The sequence below is a fragment of the Phocoena phocoena genome, chromosome 3 (assembly GCF_963924675.1).
Source record: "Phocoena phocoena chromosome 3, mPhoPho1.1, whole genome shotgun sequence".
In the NCBI taxonomy this organism is placed as follows: domain Eukaryota; kingdom Metazoa; phylum Chordata; class Mammalia; order Artiodactyla; family Phocoenidae; genus Phocoena; species Phocoena phocoena.
The window spans coordinates 35,610,856-35,627,573 of record NC_089221.1 but is presented as its reverse complement, the minus strand read 5'-3'; the positions used below and the strand labels follow the sequence as shown (position 1 = coordinate 35,627,573).

The window sequence follows — 16,718 nt, the reverse complement described above, 5'->3', positions numbered from 1 at the left end:
GAAATGCGTTGAACTGCAAACGCCTCAGCTACAAAAGTATTGTAACTGTTATGTGGGCTTGGTGGAGAAGGGGGTGTCTCCAAGATTCCTCCCATCCCATCAGGCTATCCGTGGGTTATTAGAGAGGCAGTTTGGTCCAGGCCCACAACAAACAGAGAGCATTACCTCAAAGCAGCGAAGCTGCTGATGCTTTTGGTCCTCAATAGAAACCCACAGTAACAGCGCTAAGAAATCTTTCTTTGATATGAAAAAAGGAAGAGGAAGAAAATGAAGATGCATGGGCAGTGAGCTGGCCCACACCCATCTCCCTGAATTTCAGGGAGGGTGAATCCTGTCCATCTGTCCTGATCCACTTCTCAATGTGCTTTTTTTTTACTAACTCCTCCCACCTGGCTAACCACTAGGAAGCAGCTGTCGGGTCTGAAGTTCAGAATATAGAACCTAACAGAGGAAGTTAAGATCCTTTCACTAAATACTGCAGAATTCTAACGCGTGAAAGCTTTTGCAGCCTGGGCATATCAGTGAGAGTGTTCTTCCAAGCGAAGTTAGGTTTGGGGGCCTTTGGTGAATTAATATTTTAAATTCTATGTGACTATTAGCTCTGGAAGGGTTTCTTTTCAGTCTCTCTCTAAATTTTAATATTAACTTCATCTGCAGAAGCTCATTTACTCCCAAATACAATAAAGAATTACGACAGAAAGCAAATGGAATACACGTTTCCCTAGAGTAGATAATGTACTACACATTGATTTTAACGTGACCAGAAAGGAAAACTGCATTTTATGAAAATCCCCTCAAGTCTACTCACTGTCTTGATATCCTTAGTCTTTATTATTACCATTGTCTAGACCCCAACCCCTGCCTTTAATTCCTTACTACAAATCAGAGAACACTTTATTACCCCTTGCACTAAATTGGGCACCAGAATGTTATTTTTGGTCAAGGTTTGGCAAGTTTGTATAACTTCCAACTGTGAATGACCTATTTCACTGAAAACTATATATGCCTTGAGAAAGTCCTGATAGCTCAAAAAAAGAGGAAAATTAAGTCAATCATGGGATGACACGCAATCATGTGTGTTATTTTTGTCAAAATTATCCAGCAAGTTTGTCTCAATTTTCAGCTTGAAAGTGAGTAAACAGACACCAGTTTCCAGGCTCAGATCAGCAGGAAAGTTGACGAATTTCTCCAGAATGACGACTGATATGGAATGTGGGCATCAGTTATGAGGCCCCAAGGAGCCCACAGAGCCAAACCTCAGGCCCGGAAATGCTTGGGGAGCACTGGCCACCCCTGACTCTTCCCAAACCAGGATTTTGCTTTCTTTGCAGACAGACGTCTGGTGCTTTCCTCCTTATGGTGTATTTGGTAACACTTTCATGAAGCAGAAATTCTTACTCAGCTAACACCCTCCACAGTATGTGATGAATCGAGGCATAAAAGGAACAAATGGCATTCTTGGGGAAGAACCACAGATTTATGCCAGTGCCGAGAGGGTGCTGATTACAAATTGAGCACAATGAGAAAAACTGTGCCATCTTAGCAAATGGAGATGTCACCCTCAGTTGTCAATTTTAGTGTCCAAGCTGTCCTCACTGTCTAGAAGTGCCGAGCGATGGAGGAAAACAAATGAAGGGTGACAATAAGCAGAGAATCACAGCTCCAGTATATCCCATAGGAGCTTTCAAATGCTGGGCATTATAAAATGAATTAGCTACAGCCCCTGGCCTTGGTGAGCCCACTATTTCCGGGCAGGGATCTATAAATGAAGGAGTGGTCAGCATTGGAGGGGCAATGTGGTAGCCCTTAACGAGTCTGGACAAGCTCCCTGGGGAAGGTGACCCCTTGGACAGGCGCTGAATTTGGGATAAATAAGAAATGAAAAGGAAAGGAAAGGGCAGTTGGAGCCAAGGCAAGCACTGCATAAAGACAGAGATAAGACACAACCTAGGCATGTAAAGAGCCACGATCTGTAGGGAGCGGGTGGAGCAGAGCTGACCTAGGATGTGTGGAGAGGTCAAGGGCATATTGGGAATGGTCTTTCCAAAGAACTTAATTGTGGGACTTCCCTGGTGGTCCAGAGGTTAAGAATCCACGCTTCCACTGCAGGGGGCACGGGTTTGATCCCTGGTTCTGGAACTAAGATCCCGCACGCTGCATGGTGCAGCCAAACATAAATAAATAAAGCAATAAAGAACTGAATGGTGATCCTGCAAACACTGGAGAACTAGTACTTTGCGGTGCCTTGAGGCGGAGCTTCTCATGGTGGACCTGCTAAGAACGAACTGCAATCTATCCTCTCCTACTTGTGTCCAGCCTTGTGCTCAGCTTCCCAACTATGGCACACAATTGGACCTCAGTTTCTGTCTGTAAAATGGGGACAGTTGCAGTATCTACACATGTGAGGTTTAAGTCAGTTAATACATGCAATATATTAAATATACAATATAATAAGTGCTTGGTAAATGTTAGATATTCTTTTTGTTATTATTATTGTCACTTATTATTGCTACCACTACCCTGAAAGTAAGAGCCCATCTTTTCCAACAAAGAATTTGACAATGTTTTTACCCTAGACTTTGTGAGCTTAGGGCTTTGCACATATGAGGACAGGATGCTGCCCTAAGCCCAGGATCTACTCCGGTCCTCCTGCACAGGCTGGATGCAGGCAGTGGGACTTTGGGGAAGTAGGGTCAGTGGCATCGGGGATGGTAACCTGCCTGGGACTAAACGCCGTCAATTCCAGTTCTTGTAAATTGGTGAATTGCCTATTATATCAGTAAGAAAGCTAGTATGGGAGAATCAATGTTCTGGTGAGTACTGTAACTTACCGGTTGTGCAGCAATGGTATTAGAACCAGCCGCAAATAGACAGTGCAAACACAAGTAGGTAAACCAGGATACTGCATATGGCAACAATTTTACACGACAGGAGATAACGTAAAGGGCCTCACAGGGCATCTGCCATAAAATAAGCATTGGTTAATGTCAGCTATTGTTATCATTATTAGCTTATGGTTACTATAATGATAATGATGTAACTATCATGAAATCTCTATTTCAAGACTTCCTCTGATTGCCGTAATCATTTTACAGTATATACATGTATCAAATCATTGTGTTGTACACAAACTTGCACAGTATTTTATGTTAATTTTATCTCAATAAAGCTGGAAAAAAAAGACTTCCACTGAGAGGTTTTGCTTTCTCCCTCAAGCAGGTAAGCTGTCCTCCACCCAACAGCCCTAGAAACCATTCTTACACCCTTTGCTGTAACTGCTTATTCTCCTGTGCCCTATGACACACAGCAAGTTTCTTGAGATGGGTATTCCTTTTATCTTTGTAACCTCTGTTAGGAGCACAGGGCATGGCACCTAGTAGAAAAATAAGGCTTGCTAAAGAAATGAGGTAGATGAATTACAAATGCTTTAAACTTTGGCTTTCCAACTAAAAGGGGATCAAAGAAAAATTGTTTATTCTCGGCAAATTGTCTTTCCTTGTAAATCTCAAGTTTGCTTGACTACTTTTCCTGCCTTTTTGAAGTGTATTTATCCTTGTGCATATTCCAAAAATTTTCCCAGCTTGGATTTCAACCTCAAACTCTTTCCAGACCCACTTTTTTCTTTCTGTCCTTTTTTCTCTATCAAACTATGATCACCATCACGGAAGAGTATTCAATTTAAAGTCCATATCTCCTCCAGATATGCAGCCTCCTTGCAATAAGGCTGAAGTTCAAGCTCACTGTCTGGTCATATTGATGCCATGCCCCAGACCGTCCTGCTGCCTCTGAAGGGGATGGCTGATGGCAAAGTCAAAATATGTGTGTGGTGTTTACATCTCATGTTTATTGTGCCCTTAAAATGTACCAGGCACACACTTCAGGACATTTTATGATTTTTTCCATTTTATCCTCACAACAACCCTCTGAAGTGGATATTATTAGTTACATTGTATGAATGAGGGATCTGAGGCTCAAAGAAATAACTTGCCTAAGGCTACCCAGCAATTATATGGCAGAGGCCAAAGTGGAACTGGAGTCAGATTCTGACTCCACCCCACTCTACAGTTTCCCAAACTTGTCTGACCATTAAGATCTACTGTGGCGGGACTTCCCAGGTGGCGCAGTGGATAAGACTCCACGCCCCCAATGCAGACGGCCTGGGTTCAGTCCCTGGTCAGGGAACTAGATCCCACATGCGTGCTGCAACTAAGAGTTCGCATGCCACAACAAAGGAGCCCATGAGACGCAACTAAGGAGCCCACCTGCCGCAACTAAGACCCAGTGCAACCAAATAAATATTTTTTAAAAAAAAAGATCTACTGTGGCATTCATTCATTCATTCATTTACTGAAGTACAGTTGATTTAACTGTGGCATTTGTTAAACATACAGATTCCAAGGCCCTGTGCCAGCTCTACAGAATCTGAATCTCTAGGGCCCTGGTCAATCCATATGTTGGCAAGGTCCTGAGCATCTGTATGCTTACCCTGCATGCTCCATCCCCCAGCCAGGTGATCCTCATGGAAACCTGTTCACTGCCCACTACTTTCTTGCTCTGATCAGTCACTGTGTCCTCTGTGGGGCTCCTCTTCTAGGGGTCCCCCACTAAGTGTCCACAGCTGGTGTTTATGACTTGCGCAGCCCGATTTATTTGAATGCTGCAAACATTCTGGAAATTTATACTGATGGGGCCAGGTTGCTGAGGCTCTGGGCGGAAATACCCTTCAGGGGTCAGTTCACGAGGAACCAGGTAGGACTTGCAACACCCTGGCAGCCAGGCCTCTTCCTTTTGCTCTGTCATCGAGTGATATCTACACAGCAGGTCCTGGGGCTGCAGAGGTCATGTCGGTCATGGCTACCCCTTGGCACACCAAGTCCTGGGCCCGAGTGCAGTGACAATTCTAAGCCGGAATTTCATTTCTTTTGTGGCTCACTGGCTAAATTGAATTTCCATCCATAGTTTCTCCTGAAATAAAATGTATTATCTCCTACACATTATGGCTCTTGGCAGCTCTAAAGAAGCCTGTGTAATCTGAACAGGAAATCTCTGAACCTTTCAGACAGCATTACCTCCCCAGATCTCCACTAGGGAACGTGTTTCTTCTATACTTGAATAGTAAATCATAGAGCACGTTACATGAGATAATTCAAACAAACAAAAAACGGAGCTGTGAAATGATGCTGGTGGTTTCAAACACCTTTGAATGCTAAAAAAGCTGCTTCACAAACAATCGACAACAGTTTTGGAGGAGAAACTGGTGTCATGAAAGGAAGCACATGCTGAACGAAATCTGTAGCGGCCACAGTTCACTATAAACGCTTTTAGAGAGTAGCTGGGCCTCGAGGTAAGAAGAATCAATGTGCAATGAGAGATCATAAAGACCTTCTTTTCCCGCAGGTCTACCTCTGGCTTAGTGGACAAATGTGGAAGTTTCCTAACAACTTGAAGCTTCACATATTCCTTTTCTGTCTGGCAGTGCTCTCTTTGGTGAGTTAAAAAAAAAAAAAATCCTCCTGACACAAGTTTATGTACATACCGAGGACATCTGCTTGCAATTAAAGACAGAAACTACGGCCTGACTTTTCAAACGTAGCTCTTTGAGTGATAAGGCCAGTTAGGGGTGCAGTGACTTAAGGAGAACACATTGGGGGGTGCTTTAAAAAAAAAAAAAAGGTATGAAAGGGAGCAGTTAATATGCATGCTGGGTCTCAGCTGGCTTGCATCTTCCTTCAGTAAAGCTTCTCAGCAATTCCTCTGGCTTTCCCTTCCAACTGCTACAAGAACAGTGAAACACCCTGCCCAGCTAGCAGCCCTTAAAGCTGCTTCTCATTATGGAGAACAGCAAGGGTGTCAACACCAGGCAACGGGTGGAAAGCCATCCCTCTGTGCCATGTGATAGCAGGAGCCCAGAGGAATCACAGCCCTGCTAAGAGAAGCAAACAGCATCCAGGTTGACACTGGACCATTATCAGTCCTAGGTGGCTAGGCAGAGGCATAGGACTGGGACCGGAAGGATAGACAGAGTATTAAAAGGTCAGACTGAGGTGTAGGGAGAAGGGCAGAGGTGTCTCTTCCTCTATAATGTTGTCTTAGATGTTTTTAATACCTGTGAATCCACTCATTAAAGCAATAGAGTCAGACGTTTGAATAAAGCCCAAAGCTCAGATGGTGACTCACAGATGACGTGCCGTAGCTGGCCCCTCTTCCCAGCTCTGTGTTCAGTGACATCATGTCATTAACTTGAAATCGGCCATAGTGGGAATACTTACACCATAAAATCTGGTGAACGCTTCAAATCAAGGCTTTCTGCCATCTAAGTCTGTGAAAATTCCATTCATCTTTCAAGATGAGTGTGTCTTCTCCTCCATGATGCATTTTTAAATTTTCTCGCAGATGGGATCCATCTCTCCATCCTTTGTGCTTCCACACAATAGCTGGACCATGGCATTTCTTATTCCTTGCCTGGAATCTCAGTTATCTGACCTGCCCAGTGAATGATAAACTGGACGTTTGAAGGCAAGGACCCTGTCTCTTCCTTCTGACCCACCACATCATTAGCACAGCTCCTTCAATATAGTGAGTGCCCAGTACACATGTGTGAAATTACTGAGCATCACACTGGGAAGTCTTTCGAGAAACGCTGTGAGGCACCATGACTTTACTTATATCACTTTGAATTTAGCAGACATTCTGTGGTCTCTGGAGTCTCAATCGGCACAAAAGAAGATTCTAAAGCACATCATTAGATGACAAGTGTCCTCCCGGGACCGTGAATGCTCAAACTTGAGGCAAAGTCAGTGCATTTCAACTCATTTTCATGGTATTGAGCCGCTTAATAGTGCTCAGTGAGGGGAAGAACTAATGAACATAGGATCGTTTAACTTCTTCACCTGCCTTCCTGTCACCTGGATAGATGCATTTGCTTGGTTTTGGCTACAGCAGAGAGCCAGTGTTTTGATATCGAGGTGTGTAGTCCGTGCCCATTTACAAGGCTGAGGCTGGTAGTAGGGAATTTTAAGTCCTGGGGATCAGTTGATGTGGCAAATTCATGGATCTCCCTGTTGAGACCAGGCAGCGTTTCAGAAGCACAGCACGGTAAAGGTGTCCTAGGCAGGCATATACTTTGTCAGAGGTTTAAAGTTGTGTTTTCCCCTCTCTGGGCAAAGGCACCTTTTATAAACAGGTTGGTCTGAGCTGCCACTCTGCCTCTCGTTCCCAAGTTCCACTTACCAATTTCCATGGAATATTTCTTGAACAAAATCCTACTCCCTTGGGAAGTAGGTATTTGAGGGGTATTGAGAGGTCAGAACTGCAGTGTGTGAGATGCCAGGTGCTGTCCTTGACGCCAGGGATACAACGGTGAGGAGTGTGGAGGGAGGTGTGCCTTTCCGGGTGTACAATCTGCTGTGTGCAGAGGGAGACAGAGAAGCCAATGGATGATGCCAGGTAGCAGAGGAGGGCACTGAGATGCGGGGAGAGGAGCTATCAGAGACTTGGAAGCAGCATGAAAGAGTGTAGGCCCTAAGGTGGGACTGGGGGCTAGAAAGGAGGTCGGTGTGGGAGGGGCAAGGGGAGAGAAGAAGGAACAGAGGGAGGGAGGGGCGAGAAGAAGCATTTGAGGTCACGGCGTGCCAGGGGCCAGATCTTGCACTGTCTTGCAGGCCAGGGTAAGGACGTGTGCACTGCTCACTATGTCACCATGTCACGCTCCATGAAAGGGACCCCAGTGAGTTGGAGCTACTATTGCTGTCACACCTGTCTCATTATGTGTGTCCTTCCCACTTGAATCCTTCACTGTAATAGTTGGGAATTGGGAGGTGTTGGCATTGGGTCCCGAGGCTCTTTGGTGTACGGCTTTAATTCACTAATTACACTTATCCCACTGTACTTGGTCTGGGTTACAGACACAAGCCAGAGGGCCATTTGTTTGTACAAGACATATTTATCAAGCATCTATAGTGCATAAGGCACTATACTAGGCATTGGGATATGGTGGTGAACAGACTACCATAGGGCCCAAGGTTCATTTCTCTCTATTCCCCTAAATGGATCCTTAGCCCCTGACCAATGCCTCTCTTTGCCATCTGGTACATTCCTGATTCTAGGTCTTTGCTCACCTTATATCATTCTCCTTGTTTTCTCCAGAATGGGGAGAAGATCAGAGGTAATTCCCATCTATGGAGTGGGGATAATCATTCAGAAAATGAAACTGATATACATAAAGTACTTCACAGAATGTCTGGCACAATAAAAAAAGAATTAAATAATACCATTTGCAGCTACATGGATGCACCTAGAGGTTATCCTACTAAGTGAAGTCAGTCAGAAAGAGTAAGACGAACACCATATGATATCACTTGTACGTGGAATCTAAAATATGACACAAATGAACATGTCTACGAAACAGAAACAGACTCACAGACATAGAGAACAGACTTGTGGTTGCCAAGGGGGTGGGGTGCGGTGGGGAGGGAAAGATTGGGAGTTTGGGATTGGCAGATGTAAACTAGTATATATAGCAGGGTTCCCCCAACCCGTGGACCGTGAACCGCTACCAGTCCGTGGCCTGTTAGGAACTGGGCCACGCAGCAGGAGGTGAGCGGCGGGCCAGCGAGTAAAGCTTCATCTACCGCTGCCCATCGCTCACATTACCGCCTGAACCATTCCCCCAACACCCCCGCCCTGGCCTGTGGGAAAAGTGTCTTCGAAGAAACCGGTCCCTGGTACCAAAAAGGTTGGGGACTGCCGATATGTAGCATGGATAAACAACAAGGTCCTACTGTATAGCACAGCCAACTATATTAAATATTCTCTGGTAAACCATAATGGAAAAGAATATATATATGTATAACTGAGCCACTTTGCTGTACAGCAGAAATTAACATAACCTTGTAAATCAACTACACTTTAATAAAATTAAAAAAAATTTCTTTTAAGTAAAAAAAAAACCTCTGGCACATAGTGTTTATGAGTACGGTACAGTTCACTGAGAGCAGTTAACGGCACTTATATATGCCACTCATCGGACAGTTATGTCCTATGCTGATTCTTGCACTGTTTAGTTTGTGTTTATATATTTGCCCCCTCAATTAGATTACAAGTCCCTTCAAAGTAGGAACCACATTTTATCCTTTCCAACTCTGCACATATTAGGCCCTCCATTAATATCTGTAGTATGATGGCTAGCTGGCCTTTTGATTGGTATCTATGAGATTACAGGTTTTATGGGTTAACAAAGATTCTTAGTGGAAGGTCATGTACACTTTATAGATATATTTGTCACAATTTTATATGGTAAAAGAAACATAAAACTTTGACACAGCTTCTCACAGATACTTAAAATTTTTAGATTCATTTTCTGAAGCCCAGTTTTGGAAAGACATTATTGAAACTCTGTAGCTAACATGCAACCAGCTCCAAAAATTATTTTGCAGCAGAAAATAGAAGCTCTACCAAAAAGTGAATGGAGATGGATAAGGTGACAATCCACTGTAGACACGTACCTTGGCAGAAAGGTACCTGAAGCTTACTTTTTTGAACTTTGTCCTTTTTGTTGTGCCTTCTGTAGTTCTGGCTCCAGTGAGAAGCAACCCTTATGGGCACTGAAGCTTAACCCTAAATCTAACTTCAGAATTTCCAAAATGGACAGTTAAAATTAGAGTCAGAAGAGTCCATCAAATCACATAACAACAATTTAAAGCAGAAAGTTATACTGGGGGTGAAAAAAAACTTATGACATTTTTCTGGAAGGAATATGTTTCAGCTGAACAGGAGATCCATTTCTTTGTATCTACAGGGCAGGCAAAGTCTTATAGTCTAAAATATAAGCTTTGATTCCTTGCTGGAATTATGTGTAGTGTGGTGACAATATGACATAAAGAAAAAAAATCAAAAGCCTTATTGATCATCCATATGTGGCCACTGCTCTGGCCACATATGGAAAGGCTTGGAAAGGATAAAATGTGGTTCCTACTTTGAAGGGACTTGTAATCTAATTGAGGGGGCAAATATATAAACACAAACTAAACAGCGCAAGAATCAACATAGGACATAACTGTCCGATGAGTGGCATATATAAATGCCGTTAACTGCTCTCAGTGAACTGTACCGTACTCAAACACTATGTGCCAGAGATTATTATTTTTTTACTTAAAAAAATTTTTTTTAATTTTATTAAAGTGTAGTTGATTTACAATGTTGTGATCATTTCTGCCTTGCACAGTATGCCTCTGTGTCAGCCTGAAGGGGTGCCCTGCCCATAGGCTTTCTGGTGGGACAGGGACACTGTATGGCTTTAAGTGTTCCCTGACCGAAGGTGGGAAAGGCAGCAGTGAGCCAAGTTCTGAACAGAGTTTTTACTGTGCTGAGGCCAGGAGGTGAGGGGGAGGGAGAGGGACAGGACTCCCACACAGCTTCTGCCCCGCTCTAGTTTCTGGTAGATATAAGTTAAAAAGGCTGAGAAAGACACCTTTGGGTAGATGGGACAAAGGAGGATCTGGGACCCTATACAGTTCAAGTTTAGGAAATCAGCAAATGCAAATATATATATAACATGTATTATATGCATGTAATATTTATCATTTATATTAATTTATATTTAATTTACATTTTATTTATATATTTATATATTTAATGAACTTCTAAGCAGCAGCTAGTGAAACTGAAGGGCACCCAAAATAATATGTATGACTATACAGATCCTACCTCAGTCTTGTCTGCTATTAGCCCCCTGCTCTAAATTGGAAAAATCTGAATGGCCTAGTTTCTTTTCAGTGGAAGGAGCATGTAGGGAAAAGGGATCTAGAGAAGCCAGAAATGGTTGGGCCAATGTCACCAATGTCATTTCAAATGAAAACTACAACAGGACATTTCTCTTTCTAAAGAATAACATCAAAAAACAATTTTAAAAAACGTATCTGGAAAGTACACTCGTTTTTGAGTCATTAGGAGATGTGCCGCCAAGAAGCATCTTTCCTGTTCCCAGATCTTTGAAGCCCTGCCTGAACGACTGACACCACTTCCTATTTTCTTCTCTTTTGAATCCTCTTCAGCTGTGTTTCTGACCCTTCCCCTCCACTAAACCTGTTCTTGTCAAATTCAATGGTCTCTTCTCTTTCCTTATTTGACTCAACTTTTCAGGTGCGTTTGACTCAGCCGACCATTGCCTTTTAAAGATACGCTCTTTGTCTAGCTTCCATGATGCCAAATTTGCCTGGTCTCCCTTTTACCTCACTGGCTGTTCTTTCTTGCTCACCTCTGTTGGCTTCTCTTCCTCTGCTTTACCCCCTAAATATTGTAGTTTCACAGACTCTTCACTTCCCTAGTTTTTCTGCCCCCATCACCCCCTGAAAGGGGAATCTCATCAAGTCTCATGGCTTTAAACATCACTACATGCTGATGGTTCCAAATCTCCATCCTTATTTAGCCTGAACCTCTCCATTGAACTCCAGGCTTGACTCAGCCTCTTTGGCCTCTTCACTAGATATCCAATAGGTATCTCAATCTTAACACACAACTCTCAAGTAATCCCTGATGAACCCACTCCTTGTCAGCTCTTCACTATCTCTGTAAATTATTTCACCATCCATGCTGGTACTTAATCCAAAACCCTATAGGCCATCTTCATTTCTTCAGTCTCCCTAACTCGTATTCCCTTATTTAACCCACCGACAAATTATGTCAGTTCCATCTCAATTCACTTCTCTCCTTCTCCTTTGCTATTATTATAGCCCAAGTTCCCAACACCTCTTGCCTAGATTTTCAAATAGCTTCCTAATTGGTCTTCTCACTTCCACTTTTGGCCCCCTTCAATTAACTATTGAAACATTAAACAGGGTGACCTTTTAAAAGCATAAACCAGATCATGATACTTCACTAAAATTCTCCATGGTTTCCCATGTAATCAGACTAAAGCCCAAACTCCTTGTAAGGGCCACCAAGACCTCTTGTGTAGTAAACACGGCTGGTTGTCTACCCAGACTGCCTTCCTCTTTCCTTCTCAACAGAAACGTGATTTTGTTCAGGTAACCAGTCCTCCCCAAGCAGCTCATGTGCCTTAAGGGAAGCCAACCCAACCCCAGCTCCAAGAGTAGGTATACTTGGACGGAGGGTTATTCCCATCCTCTTCTGAAGTTCAAGAAAGAGGATGTGACCCAAAGGGAATCTTACCGGGGGGGATTCTAGAAAATTTAAGGGAAAAGATTTACAGAATGCCCCAGTCTCCTTGCTTTGCCTATTTGACCCCAAACCTGAACATGCAGACGATACAACTGACAGGGCAAAGACATTTTTTTTTTTTTTTGGAATTTTACCAACTTGGTCAAATTTAATTTTATTTATTTTTTTATACAGCAGGTTCTCATTAGTCATCCATTTTATACACATCAGTGTATACATGTCAATCCCAATCTCCCAATTCATCACACCACCACCCCAGGCAAAGACATCTTTTGGAAAATGAATTTGAAGCCACTGGATTTAGCCGATCCACAGCCTGCACCAACTCTGTTTTTCTAATTATATGAATTACTTTCCTTATTACTTAAGTCAGTTTGCATTATGCTTCCTGTCCCTTGCTCCTGATCCTGGCTAGTATATTCCAAGAGTGGCCCCTGCTTCCCTTTCTTTCTCCTTGCGCCAACGTCTTCTTACCGTTACGCCCCAGCCCTGAAACTTACTGATCTTATTCAGACTCAACCCCTGCTGTTCTTAGTACCCACATGATTCTGTGTGATTGACTCAGGCTTCAGCTCAAATGGTATCTTCTCAAGGATGCTTCCTCTGACCAAATAATCTAAAGGAGTCATTCCCAAGTCACTTGTAGGACATCGCTATGTTTTATTTTCTTCATAGCCTTTATTTATCTTTGTGTTGAGTTCAATTATTTGTATTCTTCTCTATTTTCCTATCTCCACTCCACTAGAATATAAGTCCTGAGAAAAGCAAGGATCTACTTTCCCAGCACAAAGTAGGCATTTTATAAATATTTGTTGAATGGAGAAATGCATGAACGAATCCCTTGGCCCAGTAATAATGGGGACTTTATCTACTTTTTGCTTGTTACCTTATCTGCAACAGATTTAAAAGCTGTAGATGTAGCTGCAAATATTTTCCTGGACACCCTATGAAAATTCCTGACAATTAGCAACAAATAAATGGTTGCTCATTTGCTTAGGGGGGCATAAAGGCTGTTAAAGCAGGCAGAATCTTTGAATGCAAATAGTTGGTAATCTAAAGATTGGCTAATATCTTTTCCCAGTCTCCAGAAATGGCATCATCACTGTTTTCTGGGACTTGGACTTACAATTTTGGATTGTCTATGATTTCTCATTTTTTCTACCAGTTGTCAGAACATACCATTGGTTCTTTCCTTCCATGATGTGTTTCCCAGGCTACTCCCTTTCTTTCCAACTTCCACTTCCCTAACGAGGCCTCATTTCTTCACCCACGCCTTATCCCAAAGCTTCCTGTTATCTCTGCCCTGAGCAGGGATTCCAGTCTATTCTTTGCGCAATGTTGGATTAATCTTCCTAAAATACCGTTTTCATCCTGCCACGCCCCTGCTGATGGACTCAAATGTCACCCTCTTGCTTACTGGATTAAGTCCAAATTCTGTAGCTCAACATTCAAAGCGTTTCTTCAGAAGGCACTGCTTTTCTCTAACTTCTTTCCCACAACTTGTTAACGCAAACACGCTTCAGTCAAGACGGCGTGCCTACGATCGTCAGCCTGTGTTCTCTTTTCTTTCTCCTTTACCTTTTTCTCTTTATCCTCTTCTGCTGAAAGTTTCCATCCTTCCCTCCTTAAGCAAAAATCTCCAACCCCCCGGAGAACACCTCTCCTTCACAAAACCTTCCTTGATAATTGGCTCCCTTCTGACAATTTTTGACATTTCACCTCTCCCCTTGAACTGGCCACTGACGTTCTCCATCAGTGATTTTTCTTGAAAAGACTGCTAAGGAGGAACATGGAATGTCAACTATTTGTATACAGTTACTATCATTAGGATATTCTCTCCAAACAGGAAAATGTGACCCAAGTGTATGTGATAAACGAGTAGCATAACAGCGTTAGAGAACATGGAGGCTCCAAACATGTTCTTCAAGTCACACTGGAATGTGAACTATTTGTAACACTTATTCCCAATAATTAGAATCTACCCAAAGCTCTCGGAAATAATTTACATTGTTCTCCCTCCTTGGACACCTTCTTACAGTAGATTGGCACAAACTGGTATATTTCAGACATATTAAAATTGATAATCACATAATTTTCTTTAATTAAAACCCACTAAGTATATGTTTATTTTTTCAAATTTCTACTTTTAGAGTGTAGTGTGAACAGGTAACCTCCTCTGTTTCTTAAGCTTAACCACAGTGTTAATTATTCATAACCGGCAGCATGTTATAAAGGTAATGGATGACATGTCCACATTGTCTGAAAATGTCTTCTCTAAACCCATTCTTTGAAAATGAAAAATATTGAGATGGCAAACTGCACATTTATAGGGAGCATTGCCTAAATGCCTAGCTCTTTGCTAGGTTCTGTGGGCTAAGGAAAAGTAGTTGAAATAGTTGAAATTCCTGGGCTTAGAAATTTTCATCTGGTCCAGGAGCAAAACTAACAGACCAGATGCTACCTGAGGCTCCTAAGGGCGAAAATGGTTACAACTTGCTGATGCACAAGGACTTTGGGAAGTAAGAGAGTGGCACAGTCAGGAGTAGCTTGATAATTTATATGACAGTGATGGGACCGGAATCCATTTTGAAGGCTTGTAGAATGGAGGATGCAGATAGATGGGCAGGTAAGGGAAATAACATGCCCAGGGCAATGATAAAAGGGCAAGACTGGCTCAGAGGAGCATTGCGAAGGGCAGATACAGCCATGACGGGGAGTGTGTCTGGGAGGAGATGGGGGAAAAGTTGGACATTTAGTGGAGAGTCAGATGGCCTCAAAACACAGACTTGAAGCATTTGGCAATGTGAACCACTAAGATTCTTGAACTAGAGCGTGATAGGACAAAAGGGCTGTTTTAGGAAACTGAGCTCTTCAGCTGCATGCCTGAGGGATTGCGGAATCCAAGGGGCTCTTACAATGGCCCAGGAATGACCTCTGAGGGGACTGAGAACATATCCATTATTCTCTATTGTTCTTACTTGTTCAGAAGACCTTGACAAAATAAGGCTTTCTCTACATGGCTTGATTTCTATGTGAAAGTTTCCTTTTCCACATCTCCTGCCAAGTCTCCTAAGGACCATCCCCCTTGCTTCCCTCCTTTAGTTCACAGTGACCTCTTCTTCAGGACTACCCTCACCCTCATGACCATTAAGTACTAAAACACATGAATAATCATAAATTTGTATCAGCTGAGACTTTAAACCCAGAAGGGTCCAAAAATTAACACGAATGTTTGTTTTGAAAAGTTTTAACTTCTTGAGAAATAAAAATATGGTAATAAATTTCTATTAAATGTTCCCTTCCTCCCTGCAAAGTTGGCCGTGTCAAATCCCCCTTTCCTCTTGAGGCAAGGCTCCTTTAATGTCATGTTGGAAAGGTTCTAGAAGATTTCAGACACTTTCACTTAACAGAATAACCTCGTTCTGACAGTAAAGACTCAGTCTGTTCATTTTAAAGTAGGGCTGCTTTGACCAAAGAGGGAGCAGAAGGCCCAAGTCTGCCCACTAGGCGGCATTTACTAGCTTCTTTGCGGAAACCACTGATCAAAAAGCCTCTGGCAAAACGTTTAGAAATTAAAAAACAAAATATTTGATTGAAATTATATTTCAGAGGCTATCTGTACAGTTACCTGAAAATTTATGAGGTGCTTCTGGCAGTGGGCTAAAGAACTGTTTCTACTTATTCATTAACTCGACAAATAACAACTGATAACTTCATACCTACTATACGGCTGGCATGACTCAAAGCTCTAAGGACACAACATTGAAATATCTATCCCTGCCCTCATGAAGGTTACAGTCTATGGCTATCCTATCTCAATAGCATCAATCTGCTTAAAAATGCCCAAGACAATAACTGTTTTATGACTTTTTAAAAGTAGTCCAATTTCTTTAATGAGCAGAAGAAATTAGACTATGATATGAAAAATCTAGGGAATGAATTTGGAAAATAAACAAAATCTTAGACAGTTAAATCTCCTTTTCCTGTAGAACTCAACCAACAAAGCCATAAGCTGGATGGAAAAACAGTTTCTGGGGAGTATGCAATGTGTTAACCTCAGTAAATGTCAAAAGTGACAGCATTATGTACTGAATGCATACTACAAGCAAAGGTTCAAGTTTACATGGTGGGTTATTTCTGTCTCCTCTATTCATTTCTGTTAACAGCTTTGTATCAGTGCGTGTGCACAAAAATATCCTTATTTTCTCGTTAGCGTATTTTGCTGTGGAGTTTAAAAAACCTTAAGGGCATATTCTTGTAAACCGCCTAGGTACAGATTTCACGTGAAGCAGGTATAAATTTTTGGCAAAGTCATCGGGGTGCAAAGAATGCCGCATTACTGTACTTCTCTAAGATTGATTTGAGCCTGACTCGGAGTCTCCTCAGTTCTTACCAAGTTCGTGGGATATTCAATTGCAGCTATTTCTATAGGAAATAGCTCTATTTCCTACTCCTGGGTCAAGGGAGGGTCTCTGGAGGTCTCACACAGAGATAAACATTTACAAAAAAAGTATCCATTGTCTTTCTCTTTCTTCTCTTTG

The 16,718-nt window shown here is 42.4% G+C and overlaps 1 protein-coding gene across 1 annotated transcript in view; it reads right to left on the bottom strand.

Moving 5' to 3' along the window:
- GHR (growth hormone receptor) overlaps window positions 1-16,718 on the bottom strand; it is a 157,735-nt gene that overhangs the window by 82,410 nt on the left and 58,607 nt on the right. The gene's annotated exons all lie outside the window — the stretch shown is intronic.